The 22,344-nt window shown below is 34.0% G+C and overlaps 1 protein-coding gene across 2 annotated transcripts in view; it reads right to left on the bottom strand.

Annotated features, from left to right (window-relative positions):
* The window catches only part of ANKRD13C (ankyrin repeat domain 13C), an 81,260-nt gene that overhangs the window by 57,939 nt on the left and 977 nt on the right, over positions 1-22,344 (bottom strand). The gene's annotated exons all lie outside the window — the stretch shown is intronic.

Raw genomic sequence — 22,344 nt, 5'->3', positions numbered from 1 at the left:
AACACTGTCGATTTAGTGCCAGAAACAAAAGCTTGCCAACTATGCCAAAAAATCAAAGCCTTTACATAGAATCATTTCTATTGCCTCTTTAGGCTCTCATCATTTTATCTGCCTATCTATAACAACAACCTTGTAACCAGTTTCCCTGCCTCCAGTCTTACATCATTTCAATCTCTCTAAAGCAAAACTGGAATAATAATTATAAAATAAAAATTTGACCATATTATATTTCCACTTATAAGACTAGAAATACTCCATTTATCTTTAACATGATATACAAGCTTCTTAATGATAAGTCCTTACCTTCTTTTCTTCTCTTATTTTCCATACTATCATCTAAACTACACATATATTCCTCAATAAGCAAGGTTCTCATGGCTTTTATACATACTGTTAAACTCTCCTAAATGTAACATCTCCCTCTGCCTGATATATTAACACCTTCCACTCAAGGCTCACTCAAATATCACCTGTCTTCAGAAGAGCCTTTCCTGGCCTGTCCTAAGCAATTAGATAACCTTCTGTTTTCCCAAACACCTCTACTTCTATTTACTATAATACTTTTCATACTAAACTGAACAATTTTTGTGTAAACATCTGTCTCCTTCATTAGGTGTAAACCTCAGGATGACCAGATATATATTTTCTTGATCTGTGTATAGCAAATGTTTCACATACAGCATCTAACATTCAAAAGATTGTCCAGAATTTGTGAATGAAGGAATGAGAAAAAAAAGCACTACAGCAATTAATCTTAGCAACATCGTGTTACAGAACCAGATAATTAAAATGCGACAGATATTAACTTAGGCAAGAGTTGCAAACTCAAATATTTCCATAATTATGTAATTATGCAAAAGGTTGGGTGGGGTTTTTTTTTTTCATTAATGTTTAGAAAGACTCTGAGAAAACTACCTGAGTCCAGAGTTTCCTTTTAGAGAACATTTTTATTATGAAATCATTCCTTAATAATTACAGCACACTTGGTGTTCCCTAATTCCTTTTCCCCCCAGTGGTGAGTGTTTAACTCAGGCCCTTGTACATGCTAGGCATGCACTTCTATCATTGAGCTATATCCCAGCCCTCTAATTTAATTTGGTTCATTTATCAGAAAAAAAGGATCATTTATCAAAATTTTCATTTATTGGCATATTTTATACACAGTATCCTTTTATGATTTTTTAATGACATTAAAAGTTATACTGATAAGGTTCCTCTTTTCATTCCTGAAGTTATTTGAGCCTTCTTTTTATCTTAGTCTAAAGTTTATTAATTTTATTCATGTTTTCAAAGTGCAATATTTTGGCTTGGTTGTGCTGTACTTTGTTTTTCTAATTAAATAATTCCTGCTCTATTATTACTTACTTTCTTCTATTTCATTTGGGCTAAATGAACTAAAATTGAAAAATTAAGTTCTTTTTCTTTTTTCGGCAGTACTGAGGATTGAACCCAGGGTTGCTCTACCACCAAACTACATTCCCAGTCCTTGTATTTTTTAAGAAAGGGTCTTGCTAAATTGCCAGGCTACTGGGATTACAGGGTGTGTGTGCTTCTTTTTCTAGTTTCTCGGAATGGATTTGATAATTGGTTTTTTAGCCTTTTTCCTAACATCTTTATTTTTTAATTAATAATTTCTGACTTATTTGGCTTTGTAATCAGAGAACAGACTCACTATAATTTCAGTCCTTTGAAATATGCTAAGATTTGCTTTATAAACAAATCTGACCCTTTTGTAAATGCTTCATCCTTGAAAAAAACGTGTATATTGTAGTTACTGGGTACAATATTTCATATAAATCTACTAGATCCAATTTAATTGTGTTACTCTTATACTTTACATCATTGATTCTTTTGTGTATGTTAATATCTTTTTCTCTTATAAAGAGAAATATTAAAATTCCCCAACTATTCATTGGGGGTTTCTATGACTTCTAACACTACCAATTTTCATTTGATTTATTTTCAGGCCATGTTACTGAAAACTTAAAATCCTTGAATTTTCTTGACTAACTGAACCATTTTTCATTATAAGGCATCCACCATTTTCTCAGATATATTTTTTGCTTTAAAACCTATTCAGATATTAATACAGTTACATCAATTTTTTTAGATTGCACTGGATGGACTTTTCAATCCTTTTTCTTTCAACTTCTCTGTATTGTTGTTTTAGCTGTGTCTTCAGCTGCAAGTAATTGGGTATTATTTCCAGTAAGATGATATTTGTCTTTATTACTATACTTACTGGTATATTGGGGTTTAAAAATCTACCAACATGCTTGTGTTTGCTATTTATTTCACTTGTTCCACATTCCTTTTTCTCTTCCTGTCTTCCAGAATGATTACTTTTATTATTCCATTTTATTTTTGCATGTGCTGGATGGAATGTACACATTTTATTTTACTATTTGTCTATTAGTGATCCTACAATTGCACTGCCCAAGGTAGGTAGATATGGTTACCAAGCATTTGAAATACAGCTATTCCAACCTGAGATGTGACACAAATGGAATTTTAAAGATTTAGTATGAAAAACAAGAATGCAAAATATCTCAAATAATGTTACACTGATTTTTACACTGACATTTGGATATATTTGGTTAAATATTAAAATCAATTTCATTTCTTTTAATTTTCAATGTGGCTACTAGAAAAATTTACAATTACACACATAGCTCACATTGTATTTCTACTGCCCTAGGCTTTACAATATATATCACTGATCTTTCAAAGTCTAATGTCCACTGGTATTTTACCCCTATTTAAAATCTATGTAATGGCTGGAATGGATGAAATAAAGTTAATGTTCTAAGGTCTATGCAATGACCACAGAACACTAAATTTACTCCTTGACTTATATGCTACTGTTGTTTTCTAGTCCTATAAATTTCTGGCTTTACCTTAATTCATTTAGTATCTTTTTTTTTTCCTTTTTTGTTGCCATCATTCCTTTCTACATGGGAATCATTTTCCTTCTACTTGAGGTAGATCTTTCAGGGTTTCTTTTAGTGACAAATTGAGGTTTCAGTAAATGTCTATTCAACTTCACTCTTTTTTTGTACTGGGTGTACAATGCTTGCTTGATAAGATTTTTTTCAACATTCTGTGTGGTCTTATAGTTTCCTTTTTGATGTTGAAAAGTCAGACAGAGATCTTTCACTCCTTTAAAAGTAATGTGGGGGGCTGGGGATATGGCTAAGTTAGAGTGCTTGCCTTGCATGCACAAGGCCCTGGGTTCAATCCCCAGCACCAGAAAAAAAAAAAAAAATACTTTTCAAGTTTCAGCCAAATCACTCTAATTCCTTTCTTAAAATTAAAAAAAAAAAACTTTATTTATTTATTTTTAATTTATTTATTATGTGGTACTGAGGATCAAATCCAGTGCTTCACACATGCAAAGTAAACGCTCTACCACTGAGTTACAACCCCAGACTCTTGATTCCTTTCTTCATTCGTTGTACTTAGATTGGACTTCTTGAATTTCTGGATTTGAGACTTTCATTTATTTTGGAAAATTCTGAGCAATTCTTTTCAGATTATTAGTGAGCCCCTTTCTCTTTCTTCTCTCCTGGAGGTTTAATTAGCACAGAACTTCTCTTCCCCCTACTGCTTGTTTTTCTTTTTTAAAATGTCTTTTCTCTCCCTTTTTCATTATACAGTAGATATTTTCTTCTGCCCCACTTCCAATCTATCTTCTGCAGGTCTAAACTACCCCTAAGACCATTAATTTAGACTTTCAATTATTACATTTTTTCATTTGATAATTTCTTTTTGGTTCTTTTTCAAATCTGTGGTTTTAATCCCTATAGTTTTCAATTCTCCACTAAATTATTCAATCTATTATTCCTCAACAACATATTAGGCATTGTTATTCACAGTTACAATTAATGGAGTCCTTCTGGGGCTGTTTCTTTTATTGTTTCTTCCTGATTCTCTTGCATATTGTCCAGTTTCTTCATAATGCTGGTCATCTTTAATTATATGCTGTATATGGTACTGAATTAACTCTGTTAAAAATCTTGAAGCCTAAGAAACAAATCCTTCAGAAAATTTTATTTGCTTCTGACATGTGTCTAAGTGTACTGGAATTTAGGATCACCTAGTCCAGGAACTGACATTTTTTTCTGGACCTCAGAAATGACTCAAGGCTATAATTTAGTCTGCACTAGAACTTACATATTTTCAGTTCACATTTATTCCTAAGGTGCAGTTCTTTAAGTTCCATATGCTCTTTAAGTTCTCAAGCCAAAGAACAGTATCTTTATGAGATATCCCTTATTTGGTAAGCCCTAACCTCCATTTTTGTGTCCTCTTAACTTGGCAAGGCTGTCAAAAGTGCAGTTCAGCCTCTTAACCACATCTTTTGGATTTACAAAGGACACTAAAGCAAATAACCTAAAATGCTAGGCTCACATTCTTGGGTTCTCATCTTCTGCCAGCTGTTGGCCCTGTTTCTACCTTGTCAGCTCTCCATGACCTTCAAGTACAATATTTAATTCCTACTTGCTTCTAAAGAGGACGGGTACTAATTATCTAGCCTAACATTACTAGAAACAGAAATCTGTTTTGGCTTTGTTTGTAATATTTTTGCTTCTGGTCTTTAATACTGTTAAAAGATAATAATTTATAAGCATTAATGATTATGCCTTCAATCAAATTATAATTACTCTCTTAGCAACTTTTTAAGTCATTTTTGCCTCAAATTCAATGTTATCAGAAATTAATACTTTTCTTTACCAGAATAAAATTTTCATTTTTTTTTTTTATCAATCCCCTTCAGGTAAGTCTGTGAAAGTACTTTACCTCCCTTTTCCCAATAGTGTTGTACTTATTATTTTCTGGTCCCACACATTTTATTTCTGTACTTCTCTCTGTTAGTGTGAAATCACATACTCAAATACATGAACCAGAGAGGGTATATGAATCAAACCAAAATAGTCCAGTAATTGGCCAGAAAATTGTTTCAGGGAATGGCACAACACCCACCTGGATTAAGATGACTTTCTGCATCTCCCCCGCCTCCTTTTGCAGGTAAAAACTGGGAGGACACTTAAGCTAAAAGGAAAAACTCTCTTGCCATTACAATCAGGGTATACTGATATTTGGGTATGGGGCTGCATATACTCTACCCCACAGGATCAGTGTATTTTAAACAGGAGCAAGGAATTATTTTCTAAATCTTTCTCCTATTTCTGCCAGCATTCTCAGTAGTATCTTCAGAAATAATGTCTTTTCTCTTATAATGAATTTTTTTGTTTAATATTTATTTTTTAGTTGTAGTTGGACACAATACCTTGATTTTATTGATTTATATGTGGTGCTGAGGATCGAACCCAGGGCCCCACATGTGCCAAGCAAGGACTATACCACTGAGCCACAACTCCAGCCCTAATGAATATTTTTTTCTGAGTGGTTCCTGAGTGGACATTTATTTATTTATTTTCTGTTCATCCATCCTGGAATGCAGATTCATCCTAGTCTAGTAAGGGAAAAAGACAAGTAGATTTCCCCCAGTTTCCTCTCAATTGATTCAAGAAAATGAACAGCAGAAACACCCTCTGTACTCTGAATTTGATATCAATAGTACTTTCCTCTGAGGCTTTAGTACTCTTTACAAAACAAACAGCTGAGACAACGAGAACTTGCTGCCAGAAATCAAAGAAAAGAGAATGATACAAAACTTATATTCTAAAAACTACAACACACTGTTGAAAGAAATTAAATAATACCTAAACATAAGGAAAGACATCCCAAGTTCAGAATAAGATTAAATATCGTTAATGACAACGCTATCCAAAGAGGTCTAGAAAGTTAAAGGAATCTCCGTGAAAATCCCCAATACCTTTATTTATAGAAATTGACATAATGATCCTAAATTTGTATGATAATTCAAGGAACCCAGAATATCCAAAATGATCTTGAAAAAGAACAAAGTTGGAAGATTTGCCTTTTACATTTCAAAACCTGTACAAAACCATAATAATCAATATAGTACACACTGGCATTAAGGAGATATACGTATTAATGAATCAATCACATTACACACAAAGTTAATTGAAAATAGTTATAAAACCAAATATAAGCTCAGAAAAGAAGGAAGTAAATCTTTGTGAGCCTGATTTCTCAGCTACTACACCAAAAGCACAACAATAAAAGAAAAATACACTTCATCATACTTAAAATGTTTTATGCTGCAAAGAATGCCATCAAGAAGGTGGAAAGACAATCAACAGACTGGAAGAAAATATTCCGAAATCATCAATTTGATAAGGGTACCCAGGATATATAAAGAACTCTTATAGGCCAGATGGGGTGGTGCTTGCCTGTAATCCCAGCTGCTTGGAAGGATGAGGCAGGAGGATCACAGGTTCAAGCCAGCCTCAGCAACTTAGCAAGGTCCACAGCAACTCTAAGTAAAATACAAAAAAGGGCTGGTGATATGGCTCAATGTCTGAGTGACCACCCTGGGTCAATCCCCAGTACAAAAAAAAAAAAAAAAACCCTTAGAAGTCAAGGGTGAAAAAGTCAGCCCAAATTAAATATGGGAAATTATCTGAATAGCTATTTCTCTGAAGAACAAATACAAATTAGCTAATAAACACATGAAAATAAGTACAAGCCATCAACCATTAGGAAAATACTCATCAAAACCACTAAGAACGCTTCTCAAAAGTAGTAGTAACAAGTTGCCAATAAGTATGTGAAAAAATGCTCAATATCTTTAGCCATCAGGGAAATCCAGAACAAAACTACATTGAGATTCCATCTCAACCCAGTCATTAAGGCCATTATCAAAAAGCAAAAATAACAAATGCTGTGAGAATGTGGAAAAACTGGAACTCTTATACACTGCTGGTTGAAATGTAAACTAATACAACCACTATGTTAAACAGTTTGGAGGTTCCTTAAAAAACTAAAAATAAAACTACTATATGATCCAGCTATACTACTCCTAACCCTAACCTTAACCCAAAGAAAATGAAATCATCATATAAAAGAAATACCTGCATGTCTTTACTGTGATAATAATCACAATAATCAAGTTATGAAATCAGCTGAGATGCCTATCAAGAGATGAATCGACAGGCTGGGATTATGGCTCAGCGGTAGAGCGATCGCCTAGGGCACCTGAGACCCAGGTTCCATTCTCAGCACCACATAAAAATAAAAAGGCATTGTGTTGTGTCCATCTACAAAAAAGATATATTTTCTCTCCCTCTCTCTCTCTTAAAAAAAAAAGAGAGAGATGAATCGATAATAAAATGACATATATGGATAATGGGATATTATTTAGTCGTAAAGAATGAAAGCATGTTGGGGCTGGGGATGTGGCTCAAGCGGTAGCGTCTCGCCTGGCATGCGTGCAGCCCGGGGTTGGATCCTCAGCACCACATACAAACAAAGATGTTGTGTCCGCCGAAAACTAAAAAATAAATAAATAAATAAAAATTCTCTCTCTCTCAAAAAAGAATGAAAGCATGTCATTTGTAGGAAAACACATGAAACTGGAGGTCATCATGTTAAGCAAACCAACCAGACACAAAAAGACAAGTATAGCATGTTTTATCTCATCCGTGGAAACTAAAATAAATAAGTAAGTAAATAAATAAATAGCCTAAAGTAGAAGGACGACTGACTATAAGGGAAGGGAGAGGGGATCAGAGGGAGAATGTAGGAAGAAGAGTGGATATGATTAAAGTATGTTGTATGCATGAATGGAATATCACAATGAAACCCATTAATATTTAGATTTTTTTTAAAGAGAGAGAGAGAGAATTTTAATATTTATTTTTTTAGTTTTCGGCGGACACAACATCTTTGTTTGTATGTGGTGCTGAGGATCGAACCCGGGCTGCATGCAGGCCAGGCGAGCTCGCTACCATTTGAGCCACATCAGCAGCCCCTAATATTTAGAATTTTAAAAAACCATAAGACACTACCTTTTTACTATGACAGCTATAATCAATCAAAAGGCTGGTAAAGGGAATAAATTGGATCTCATACATTTCTGCGGGGAAAGTAAAAAAGGACAGCCACTTCGGAAGACAGTTTTGCGGTTCCTCAAAAGGTCAAACATGGATTTACCATGTGACCCAGCAGTATGTATATGTCCAAGAGAACAAAAATATGTATGCACAAAATCTTGGGTACAGGTGTTTATAGCAGCATTATTCTTAATAGCCAAAGGGTAGGAAAAAATGTCCGTTTACTGATGGATATATAAATAAAAAGGAGTATATCCATTCCAAGGAATATTATGTAGCAATAAAAAGAAAAAGTAATGACACATGCTCTATGGATAAACCTTGACAATACCGTGCTTAAGTAAAAGATGCCAGTTAACAAAGTCTGTATATCATGGAATTCTATTTATATGACATGTCCAGAATAGGCAAATCTATAAAGCAGTTTAGTGGCTATATAGGGCTGAAAAATATGCATAATTGGGGATTGCTAGCTAAAGGTTAGAGTTTCTTTAGGGGATGATGAAAATGTTTCCAAATTGATTATGGTTACAGTTACAAAACTATGAATATACTAAAAACAACTGAATACTTTAAATGGGTCAATTTTATGGTATATGAATTATATCTCAATAAAGCTGCTTAAAAATAAATTAAAAATAAGGAAAGTAGAGGGTAAGTGAGGTTGTTAGAACTGCATGCAGTAAAAATTTAGGGTCCTGACAATTTGAAAAGCAACCATTCTTTAGAAAGGCCCCCCACACACACACTTTTTATTTTTTTGGTACTAGGGGTTGATCTCAGAGGTACTCAGTCACTGAGTCACATCCCCAGCCCTATTTTATATTTTATTTAGAAACAGGATCTCACTGCTTAGCACCTCGCCATTCCTGAGGCTGGCTTTGAACTTGTGATCCTCCTGTCTGTAGTCGCTGGGATTACAAGCGTGAGCCACTGCACCCAGCTAGAAAGGCCTTTTAACTAGCCCTCTTATTTTGCCTTAATGGTCATCACCCAGGTTAGTGCAGCTTTGGACTCAAGTAAGCTTTTCTGGCCACTTTTTTCTTTGGCATGTTAGTTTCTCTATTTGAAATTAAGGTACCAGAGATAGCTTTAGTGGGTACTAAGGATACCAATAAATAAAAGCAAAAAGAAGTAGCTTGTATTCAGACAAATATTTGTTCCTGTCATGTATTTTCCATGTTAGGAACTTTCTCATCCTCTCAAGGTCAGCAATAATATACATAAAGCTTTATTGGAACATATCCACGTTCTAATCACTTATGAATTGTTCATGGCTGCTCACAGGAAACCATATGACCTAAAAATATTTACTGTTTTGTCCTTTAGTTAAATGTTTCCAGACCCTGTTCTAATCAGGAGGATTTCACTTCTTAGTCTTGCTTCCATGACACAACACCTATCACTCATCAGTTTGTTTGTATAGTTTGTATATATAACCACATTACATTGCTATTAAGAAAAAGTTATCTCATAATCTAGTACCTGATTCTACAGTCATTATTTTATAATGCAGAATCAGGACAGGGGTTCTTAAAGGGTCCTGTTATTTCTCTTCCATCTTACCCAGAAATAACATCTATTCATTGTCACTCAATAAATATTGCCTGAGCATTATATGTACTAAGCATAGTGTCAGACACTGGAAATTCAACCATTAAACTCATATTCAAAAAGGAGAAAAATTATGAGACAAAATAGAGTATAATAAGCATTAAGAAAACTAACAAAAGGTTAAAGCTAAACATTAAAGGCAGACATGCTTTTTGATATTTTAGTCCGGGGGAAAAAAATCTTAAGAGATGCTTTAAATAAAATCTCAAGAGATGCTTTAAACAAAAGATGAAGAAAAGCTAAGAGCCAGGCATGGGGGCATATGCTGCAATCCCAGCTACTCAGGAGGATGAGGGGGGAGGGTATCAAGTTTGAGGCCTGCCTGGACAACAAGCTTCTTTTGGTTTTTGGGGTTTTATTTTTTGTTCGGTGATGGTGCTGGGGTTGAACCCAGGGCCTTGTGCACGCAAAGCAAGCACTCTACCAACTGAGCTATATCCCCAGCAGATATTTATCATAAAACCTATCACAAAATAAAATAAAAAGGCTGAGGGAGGGTGAAGTTCAGTGGTAGAATGCTTGCCTAGCATGTGTGAGATCCTAGGTGTGATCCCTAACTCAGGGAGGAAAGCAACAGCAGCTAAGAAATCACAGAATGAGAAGAAAAGCACTGCAGACAGGCCAGAAATAACCTTGCATTCAAAGAAATCAAAGAAAGAGAGTATGGTCAGAACACAGTAAAAAGGAAGAAATTTGTACAAAATCAAATTGTAGAAGCAAGGTCCTCATAATGTAGGGTTCTTTATAGCAAGAAACATCAACGTAACTTTTTAAGTGAATATAGTATTAAGAAACCTTGGGCAGGGAAGTGGCATGATGCAAATTTTACATTTTATGATTACTCCTGTAGGGCTGGGGATACATAGCTAATTCAGCTGGTAGAGTGCTTGCCTTGCATGCACAATATCCTGGGTTCAATCCCCAGCACCACTAAAAAAAAAAAAAAAAAAAAAAAAAAAAAAAAATATTACTCCTGTAACCACAGAGAATGGATTGGAGAGAGACATAAGGCATAAGTCTAATGCATTCCTGGAAAAAGATAATAAAAATTGGTTGGTCCCAAAGTGGTAGCAGTTAAGACACAGGCATACTGATTCAAAATTATGTGCTAATTAGATGTGTATAAAGACAAGAAATTAGAATGAATACCAATGACTGAGGCTTGAATAATGGATAGCTACTGATATAATTTAGAAGACTGGGTGGCCATGTAGAAGGGAAGAGGACAGGATAACTCCATTTTGGACAAGTTAATTTTAAATATCTCAAGTAGATAGATATGAATACAAAATCTGGAACTCAAAGGAAAAGTCTAGGCTGGAGATAATAAATTTGGCAATAAATGAAGAGAAATTTTTTTTAAATATTTATTTATTTATTTTAGTTCTCAGCGGGCAAACACAACATCTTTGTTTGTATGTGGTGCTGAGGTTCGAATCCAGGCCGCACACATGCCAGGCGAGCGCACTACCACTTGAGCCACATCCCCAGCCCTGAAGAGAAATATTTAAAGTCAAATATAAACTTTTGAATATCTCTTTTTGCCCTAAAAGTATAAGAGGTAATAATAGTTATCTTTCTTCACTTCTCTACATTCAGAGGAAAAATGAAATATCATGCTTTATATGGTAAATGAATAGAAGGAACTGTAATAATTACTCCAGCCAAGAAGAGAAAGTGAATGGACATACACAGGGATGGAAGAGAAAAAAGCATCCATTGGAAGTCTTAGAACATACCTTCCAAGCACCATTCCTTTGCCCATATGGGAAACTACTGTATCTTTTTAGAGGTCTATAACATGTGAGTGTAATCTGTAATTTAAAAAATTAAATTAAAGGACAGCCTACCAGAATCTAGAAAGAGCACCAAGAAATTCAGATGTTCATTCTCCTAGATTATTACTTTGTTTTCTTAAACCCTCTAGAAAAATACGGGGCGGGGGGGGGGGGGGGGGTAAAAGCAACAGTACCAATTGAAGTTGTGAATGAAACTTTTTACAAGTCCAAATTATGAATCACATTATCAAGAGTTAAAAACCAGAAACGACTTTAGAGTCCAACAATACAATACTTCTCACTTTACAAATAAGATTATCAGCAGAAATATCTACTATATAGATGACAAATACCATGCTGTCAATATTTTAAATGATAAAATAATAATCATTATTAACATTTTCATCACCTAAACTGAATTTATTATCAAACATGTCAGGAAACAGCTCATATGTTTTAGTTATGCCAGACATGGTGGCACATGCCTGTTAACTCCAGTGACCTGGGAAACTAATGCAAGAGGATCTCAAGTTCAAGGCTGGCCTAGGCTATTCAGCAAGACCCTGTCTCAAAATTTTTAAAAAAGGTGGTGGTGGTCGGGGGCGGGGGGTGTTGGTCAGTGGTAGAGCACTTCGAGGTTCAACCTACAATACTACAAAAAAAGAAAAAGAAAAATTAAAGTCATTAACCTCTATCTGCTATCCTCCTTGGCTTTCTGTCCTCAACCTAAGGCTCAAGCTAATTTTCAGTTTTCTACATCTTTGGCCTGCTGTTTTAGCTAATGTGTTATAAAAGAGATACTAAAAACATATTTACTATTAACTTTTCATAATTTTTAAATCTGAAAGAGAATGGTTTATTTCAAACTTGGTAAATAAATTAAATTTTATTTTATCAAATAAGTGAAAAGAATTTCAGTAACATTAAAACCACTTTAGTTTTAAAATATGCAAATAACCAACTGAATAACTAGAATTTAACGGGCATATATTAAATGTGCCAGGCCCTATGCTATATACTTCAAACATCTTCATCTCATTTAATTCATTCAAAAACACTCTGAGAAAAATATTATTCGTATTTCACAGGTAAGAATAATAAGAGGTAATGCATTATTTCCCGAAATTGCCTATCTAAAAACTGAAGAGGTCATGACTTTAAAAATCTATATACTTTTTAATATACTAACAGTTTTCAAGCTTTGGCCTCAGGACTCCTTTATAATTCCTAAGAATTATTAAATATCCCAAAAACTTATCTATGAATATATCTATTTATATTTATCACAATAGAAATTAAAATTTTAAACTTTTACTTAAATGCTACAATAAAACCTTATGGATTAATATAAAATTGTTTTCTCATCATAGTTAGAATAGCTATTATCAAAAAGACAAAAAAAATGCTGGCAAAATGCAGAAAGGGGATTTCTTATACACTGTTGCTAGAAATGTACATCACTACAGCCATTATGGAAAACAGTATGAAGTTTCCTCAAAAAAATTGAAAACAGAAATACCATATAACCCAGCAATATCACTACCTGGTACATATCCAAAGGCAATGAAATCATTTATCCAAGTGATATCTGCATACCCATGCTTATTACAGAGTTCTTTATAACAGTGAAGATATGAATTCAAATAAGATGTTCATTGACGGATTTCTAAAAACTGGTATATATTCACAGTGTAGTATTATTCGGCCATTTAAAAGGATGAAATCCTGTCATTTGCTATAAAATGGACAGAACTAGAGGACATTATGTTAAAGGAAATAAGACAACAGGAAGACAATGCAACATGCTTTCATTCATTTGTGGGACTTAAAAAAGTTGTTTATGTAGAAACAGAGACCATTAGAGAGGCCACCAGAGTCTAGAAGAGGAAACGGAAGGTTAGAGAATGGATAATGGGTACCAAAACATAGCTGGGTACCAGAGAAGTAGTTTTGATGGTATATGCCACAATAATGCAATTTCAGTCCATGAAATTAGTTACACATTTCAAAGTAACTAAAAGGAAGAGTTTGAGGTTTCCCAATATGTGGCACTGACAATATTTAATTAGTTACACATTTCAAAGTAACTAAAGGGGAAGAGTTTGAGGGTTCCTGGTATGTGACAATGACCATATTTGAGAATATAGACATTCTCTTTCCCTGATTTAATCATTATAATGGTACACATATATCAAATTTTACAATAATGTACCCTCCAAATATAGACAAATGCTATATGTCAAAGGAAAAGAAAAAACTATTTCTAAACAGGAATAGGGCCTCAAAAAATTAACTGCAGGGGCTGGGTTGTGGCTCAGTGGTACAGTGCTCACCTAGCACATGAGAGGCACTGGGTTCAATCCTCAGCACCCCATAAAAATAAAAGTTATTTTAAAAATAAAATTAACTGTATTGTTCAAAACAAATGTCTGACAAAAACAGTACTATTTTAAATTCTTTAAAAATATAAATATATTTCTTTAATGTCTGACTTAATGGAAACTAACTAGATTTTTAAAAAATCTAACTCTGCATTTATTCAAGTATTAAATGCTTTTTTCCATAGCATGAGCAAGATCCTGAGTTTGATCCCCAGCACCATCAAAAACAGAACAGAACAGAACAGAACAAAACAACGCTATTTTGGTTAGAAGTATAAGAGACTCACAGTTGAAAAAACTAACAGTATTTTAATAGCCTTTTCAAAGTTCAGGGTATTCTTTCACACTATACAAAATTTATTAAGTAGTCACTTCTTAAGGTAGTTGCAATATGAAATCTAAAATCATATCAATTAGTTGTCTGTGGGGCTGGGGATGTGGCTCAAGCGGTAGCGCGCTGGCCTGGCATGCGTGCGGCCCGGGTTCGATCCTCAGCACCACATACAAACAAAGCTGTTGTGTCCGCCAAATACTAAAAAATAAATATTAAAAATTCTCTCTCTCTCTCTCTCTCTCTCTCCGCCCCCCTCTTTCTTTAAAAAAAAATTAGTTGTCTGTACTATATTAACATTGAAATACTCTGGTCTCTTGCACTTTGAGGGGATCTTTTATGACAAATGATTTTGTAACATCATGCACTGAGTTACATTGGAGAAATATTGGTTGATGAAGTTATGCAGATGTTCTAAATGTTGACACATTTTGCTATATTGTATTTTAAAAATTATATTTAATGTTACTTTCAATCTGACAAAAACAGTCTTTTTAAATATTGGGAACCTGTCAAGCTTACAGTGACAGAGATAAGTTCTCCAAATTCTAATTTTCATTTGAAAATTTCATTTTTTTCCCTTAAAGTCATAAGCTTACTTCATTCATTTTCCAGATAACATCTGCCAAATCTCAATTGCAATAATCAGTTTGTCTGTAAGTCATTTTTCAAGTAAAAATGGCATTTCATGAAAAAATGGCTAATTCAGCTTACAACTCAGTTTTACAAGCGTTTTTCCCTTACTTGCCCTTCAGTATACAGAAAACATCCTTCACAATCCCTATTATGTTACCAAGAATGCTAAAAAGGATGCACTCAATGATACTTTTGCTTTTGTACCATCAGTGAATATATCAACACAGAGACAAGCAATAACTTGACATCATTATAAAAAGTTTTGATTTTGTACAGTCCCTAATACAGAGCAGGAAATTACAAGTAACCAACCTAGCTTCAGGTTTTACAAATCTCACCCAAACAAACATAACAGAGAATTTCTGTATTAATTTCTAATTAATTGTTCAAATCTCACCCAAACAAACATAACAGAGAATTTCTGTATTAATTCTTAAAAATGGCATACTAAAACTAACACATAATATTATATCCAATCTATCATTAACTCCTACCAGCTCTAATTTCTTATCACTTCCACAATTACCCCCACTTAACTACAATAGTTTGTTACTGATCCTTGCTCTTCCCACCCCCTCATTCTGCTTCATAAAGCAGATAGTGAGCCTTTGAGCCTTTTAAAATGAGATTGTTACTCCGTAGCTCAAAACATCTAACTGCATCCAGTGTTGCCAGAATAAAAGCAAATCCTTAGTAATTGTCTACAAAAAGTCCACATGCTTACACCCCCAGCAACCTAACTCCTATTCATCCCCTTTTGCTCACTTTGTTCCAGACACACTGGCTGACTTATTCCTTGAAACTGACCTTTACAATCACTATTTTCTACTTGAAACTGCTATGCCAGATAATGTTTCCTAATTTTCTTTAGGTAACTGCTTAAAATTCTTATTGGTATCTTCCCTAAACGTAACCTCAATGAAATAATTACTACCTCCCTTTTCCCTGTATTGCCAGCATTTTCTGCTCTCCTCACTCTAATTTTACTCTGTAATACCTCTTATTAACAGTTATACCATATATGTACTGGTTTGTTCATTCTCCAGCTCTCCCATTAGAATGAAGGTCTATAGAAGCAGCTGACAAACACTATTTATCACATACTAGGAGCCCACTATATATCTGCTGAATGAATGAATGAACGAATGAATGAACCAACAAAAGAAAGAAAAACAATTCAAAACAAAAAGGGCAGTGTCAGAAACTGTTTTCACTCTACAAAACACACTTTGCCCTAGGACAACACAGGTCTCCTCCTGATTATGAAAACAACCAAAGGATATATATGCATAAAAGAAAAACACACAGTACAGACAGCTTTATAGAATAATTCAGTACTAAGAAAAATAAAGCCTGCTTTAACTGCTTGCCAGATATCTGCAGCCAAGAAACCAAATGCACTAAACTGAGCTACACCAATAGCAGACTAAAGGTGACGTATAAGTGAGTCAGACAATGGTAACCCTTTAACAGACAGACAGGCAGTATGAATTCAAGCATCAGATTAAAACTTCAATTGAAAGCCTATCTAAACCTTAAAAACAAAAGTTACTTGTGCTGTAGGGTAATTATAACCAAAGGTAAAAGCAAGACACTAATATCAGTTCTCATTACTATCGTATGAGCCTTCAGATTTAAAATATTTTCAAGTCCATTCTTTCACTGGAGATTATAATGCCCTTAGAGGGAGATGATATTATACTTACTTTTTTTCATAGGTTAACTAATAAATAAATAGCACAATGTTGTAAAAACCAGTTTGTAGAGAAACAGAGATCTGATTCCAAATGGAAATGGCACTCTAGTTTTGCAGATAATCTTTAGGATTTCAACAAGAATAACAGGCTCTAGAACAGGTAGAATTCAGTTAAATCACAGAGTAAACCCTTACATACCCTGATAACTAATACCATCTATAATCTTCAAACAATTAGAAAAAAGACTTTTTCCTTTTTTTTTTAGCCCCCATTTTACATATTTCAATTTTGTTCTAAAATGGGTTTCTCATTTCTCCCTCAAGGAAATAAATGTTTGCCAAGCCCCCACCCAATTCTCTAGGAATTGTAGATTAAAGTAGACTTGGCATTGACTTGGGGGCAGCCATAGTACCTAGAACTCAATTCTCCAATGAGTTCCCCAAAATTCTCTTGTGTCATTGAGTATGCCCAAGACCTAACATTGCCAATAAATGCCGATTTCCACTGAATATTTCTGCCAAAACTGGAAGGTTACAACTCTTATTAGGACAAGAAAGGGGAGAAGAGGATCATCTCTCCCTTTGTGGAGATAGCTCTGCAGATGTGTTCACACCACAATATTGTTAAGTGGTGGTTCAAGTTTACAGCGTCAATGGTAATGCCATCAGGAAACAGAACCACTTAAGACAAGGATAGTCCTATTTTGTTGGAGATGCACATGAGATAAAGGAGAATGGTCATGTTCATCTAGTTATGAAGAACAACTAAATCAAATTTTACAACCAAGTCACCCTCAAACCCAATGAAGATAAGTAATACAATTGAATGGATTTTCTTGGGATTTAAACATCACATTTTTATAAAGAAAAACAAGGTCTGTATTTAAAAAAATAAAGTTTTGAAAGACTACAAAACATGAAGAGAACAAATATAGAACTACTAATATTCTTTTAAATATATGCCATCACTTTAATCCTATCCTGGCTAAAACTGTTTACCAGTAACTTAGTTCAGGATTTGTCATGTTTATTTACAGATGCCACTTCTCAAGAGACCTTTTATAATTATGCATTATTCTTTTCACCCATCATGAAGATTTTATTGGCAAAAACAATGCAGAAAATATAATATCAAAAGGAAGATAAGGAATGTATACAGAATAAATCAAAATAAACATTTTACACAGTCACCAGATTCTTCCTCAATTCTCAGATGCATATTTTTAATCTTTCAGAAATTAAAATTTTCAAATCCCTGTCTAAAGAAATCTACCTGCTGCCAGGCAAAGATGTTTTTAACCATTTCACTGTCACTTCACTGAGTAAGGAACAGAAATTCAAGTGAAATTTGAAATTCCTAATCATCGTGTTTTTTTTAATAGCTTCAAGATATTACAACTAAGTAAAAATGAAAATTAACTATTTAGAGAAGATGGCTTGTTACATGCCACATAATGTAATTAAAGGCAGGTGAAATTGCCAAATCTCTCAAAATAGATCAGAAATGGTTTGCTTCTTAGAAGGCTGATTTGAGCAATTCATATACCCAGGACTTTCTCATCACTGGCAACTGAATGATTCTGAAGCTTCTGACTAGAATCCAACAGAATCCGCTTAACTTCTCAAGGATATTTAACTCAGAGGAAAAAATCAAAATTAAAAGTTCAACAAACAGGGAGTCTTCTGTATGCTTCATATCATTCTCAATTTAAAGGTAGTAAATAAGTAAAATCATTATTGTTTAAAATAAAAATAAACGGCCTGTTCCTATAATACTGTGCCAAACTACCAAGGGCAAAAGTGACTCAGAAAAATCCTAACACTCAATGTGAAAAAAGGCTTAGATGTAATCTTTAATTTTATACTAAAGAAAAATGTGGCATATAACTAAAGATATAATAAAGATACAACATTTAAATTTTATGTATTTTTAATGTAGTATCTTTTCCCCACTCCCCCCTCAAAAAAATCAAATAAATCATAAGTCACAATCTTTTGGCAGATAAAACACAATATATACATGATGCTACAGTCACGGTATTTAACTTATATTTCAAAACACATGTTTGAGCCCCAAATATAGTATTTCTGAAAATAACTGATGGTTCAGAAAATACAACTCCTATTCAACCAACACTTTATCACAGATGAAAAAACAACATACAAAAAAAGTTTATCTGATCAGAGGTCAGTAAAACTGAAAATGGCTAAAAAATAGAATTCAACAAGCTCTCTATCTAATAAAGGAACTGACTAAAACTAACAACACATAATTTAATAAATGTAAAGTCCTGCGTTGAGGGTAAAAAAAAATAAATTCAAGAAGCAATATTACAACAAAAAAAGAATAGCTCACTTGAGAAAAAGCAATATTAAAAATTATCATACTTGAGGGCTGGGGCGGTGGCTCAGCGGTAGCACACTTGCCTGGCATGTGTGAGGCACTGGGTTAGATTCTCAGCACCACATAAAAATAAAGGTCTATCAACAACTAAAAAAAATACATTTAAAAAAATTATCATACTCTAGCCAGGCACAGCAGCGCACACCTGTAATCTTAGCAGCTCTGGAGGCTGAGGCAGGAGGATCCTGAGTTCAAAGCCAGCTTCAGCAATGGCAAGGTGCTAAGCAGCAGCTCAGTGAGACCCTGTCTCTAAATAAGATACAAAATAGGGCTGGGGATGTGGCTCAGGGATCGAATGCCCCTGAGTTCAATCCCCCGTACCAGAAAAAAAAAAAATCATACTCTTAAACTGCATAAATAAGTGTGTCTTGCTTTGGAACAATAAATATAGTCTCCTTGTTCCCTTTGGTTAGGGGCCTACTATAGCTCTAGCACTAAGGTTTCTTCCAGGCACCATCTAGAAAGGGAAGAATTAATAAATTTGAGTTTTACTAAAGGAGAATGAGTAAGACTTTCTTTTACTTAGCACACTTATATTATATACTGTGCTTCAGGGACCATTTTAAAGACTTTATAGATTAAGTCACATGAGGAATGAATGCACAAATTAGGAATGTTTATCTGAAGGAAGGGATATATGATAGCTCCTGTCAAGTATCTATGGGTCTATCATGTGGTTAGATTAAGTAGCCCACTTATTTTTACCATTCTGTGAACAAGAAATAACAAGAGATTTGAGTTCTACAGAAAAACCCTGAGAGCAAAACCTGTCTGTGAAGTTTAATTTTAAGTGCTAAGTGGGAAAACATATATTAAAGAACTTTGTCTGCTATGAAACAAAACGTACACATTATTACAATTAACTTCCTTGTAAAAGAGTAGATCTCAATCAAGGGAAATATTTACAAAGAAACTAATCATGGGCTTAGGAGTATAAATTATTGTTAATTTGAAACTGCAATTCATACTAAGTATGTGACTTTATTAAGTCTCCTTGTCTCTCTGGCTTCACTTTTCTCACCTTTAAAATGAGGAGAAAAGTATCCCCTTCTCAAGGCTGTTGTGAGGATTAAATGTGACATTGTATGTAAACATTTAGCATGGTCCTGACACAATAAATTGCATATGTAATAGTGATCATCATCATCGTCATCATGAATATCTTCAGAGAATATAAACTATATGATACATGGTATAATTGGATGGCTCTGCTATGCACCTGCCTGAGTATATCTTTCTGCAATGTACCTATCATGTTACAGCAATCCAAATATAATATGGAACTTGATTGGGTAATTTAAAAGACATTTTTCTCTTATAATTTGAAAGGAAAAAACACCCTTAAAATCTAAATAAAGAATTCTGATTAGTAAAATATCAAGAATTCAAGTAATAATGCAATAATATAACAGGGAAATTATGAAATTACAAGAAAAACTTAAAAAGACTAAAGCAGCAGCAGCACATTAAACAGAAGCTACTCTTCCCCGGAATTAAAAGAAATACATATGGGCGAGGAGGCCCAATTACACTTTTCACAAGTATGTGAACAACTAGTTACATTCATCAGAAATATCAAAATAAAGGCAGTTTCATTTAAAAAGTGAATTTCAGTAGAGTAAGAACAAGAGTTTAAGGATACACAGAATACTAATTACTTTGAATGGAATTTGAGCTTTAACAAATGTACTCCTAAATGTTGCATTAAACAATAGGAAAGCCCAACTACCTAGCAATTAGGTAAATTCAGAACCTTCTAATGTCATAATCCATGTCTTCTTGTAAATGGAGTTAACTCAATGGGAACCTCTAATCTGCTTTCAGAGATATTTCAAGATAGTAAAATTTTAAAGGCAGTGGCCCAAATCTGAAACACTTCCTAATGAATGACTAATAAATTAAAAGTACAACTCTTTCCCAAAATGTTAGAATATAATTCTTTCCAGCAAACATTATGCTTATTATAGTACTAACATGATGAAATAAATAAAATGTAGAAATAAAAAACTAGGGTAGCTTTAAGGTACTTTGGGGGGAGATCTGACTTCTCATAAATGATAGATAGTGAAATTACAACAATTACAATGCAAGTTCCAAAAACAAATGTTGTTAGAGAGCTGTAAAATCAATAGGAAACTTATTTCCTTTTTTAATTTGAATTTTTGTCTTAATTTTAAGTAAGGAGCCCAGAATCCAGTGGAATTAAGGGAGCTTATTTCACAGGCAGATAATTCATGAATGTAATTTTGTGTCATTTTTAGCACAGAGCTGAGTGTATTCTAACAAAATGTATACAATAATTGTCATGTTAAAAGCAGAACTATCAACAATATTTACTAACTGCTCAACTTAAAATGACATTTATTAAAAATTAAAACAGTATCAGCATTCACATTAGTTTTCATTAACAAATTTGCTTTTGCTGATGCACAAGGCCCTGGGTTCAAATCCTGTACCAAGAAAATAAACAAATTTACTGATGCTCAAATATCAATTCAATCACGTTACTCTTTAGAGAAACAAAAAATTTCATCTGACAAAATAAGGCAAAAGGTAGAAAGACAGTTCTTCAATAACAAATATACTATTCCTGCCGGCACAGTGGCACCCGCCTGTAATCCCAAAGGCTCCAGAGGCTGAGGCAGGAGGATCACGAGTTTAAACTCAGTCTCAGTAAAAGCAAGGTGCTAAGCAATTTAGTGAGACCCTGTCTCTAAATAAAATACAAAATGGAGCTGGAGATGTGGCTCAATGGTCGAGTGGCCCCGAGTTCAATCCCCGGAAACCACTCCCTCCCCACGAAAAAAAAAAAAAAACCATACACACACACACACACACAATTACTTTCTCATATAGGCTATGATGAAATTACTATGAATATTATTCCCAGTCACAGTCAAATGAGGCGTTGATAATAGCAATTATATACATAAAACTGACAATAAAAGACTACTGAGAAATCACTTTAATTGTTCTAGGGGGAAAAAAGGCAACAAATTTCTAATGTGTGACGTTCAGAAAAAATCGTCCTAAGTTTCTTGAGAGCAAACCAAAACCAAAACTAAAAAAGAAAACACCAGACTGCCCAATGACAGTTGAAATTACAAAATCACAACCAGATGCAGTCAAGTTGGGATCTGAATCTGAGTATGAAAAAAAGTGGGCAATTTATATGTCCAAAATTAAACCTTGCGGGGAGGGGGGACTGGAGTTGTAGCTCAGGGGTAGAGTGCTTGCCTCATACGTGTGAGGCATTGAGTTCGATTCCCAGCACCACATCTAAATAAGCAAGTAAAATAAAGGTCCATCAACAACTAAAAACAAAAAAAAAAAAATTTAAATTAAACCTTGGGATGGGGAGGACAGAAAGCAAAATTTTAAAAAAATACATAATTTCATAAACAAAGAAAGGAGGCCAGGTTAGATAAGGAGAAACCTAAGGATCAGTTTATGCCTGTCTCAAAGATATACAAAACAACTTCTCACGGTAAACTCCAAAGTGGCGGCAAGGAAACATTCTTT

Source organism: Spermophilus citellus, assembly GCF_964194105.1.
Source record: "Spermophilus citellus genome assembly, chromosome: 9".
In the NCBI taxonomy this organism is placed as follows: domain Eukaryota; kingdom Metazoa; phylum Chordata; class Mammalia; order Rodentia; family Sciuridae; genus Spermophilus; species Spermophilus citellus.
This window is presented reverse-complemented; position numbering and strand designations above follow the sequence as displayed.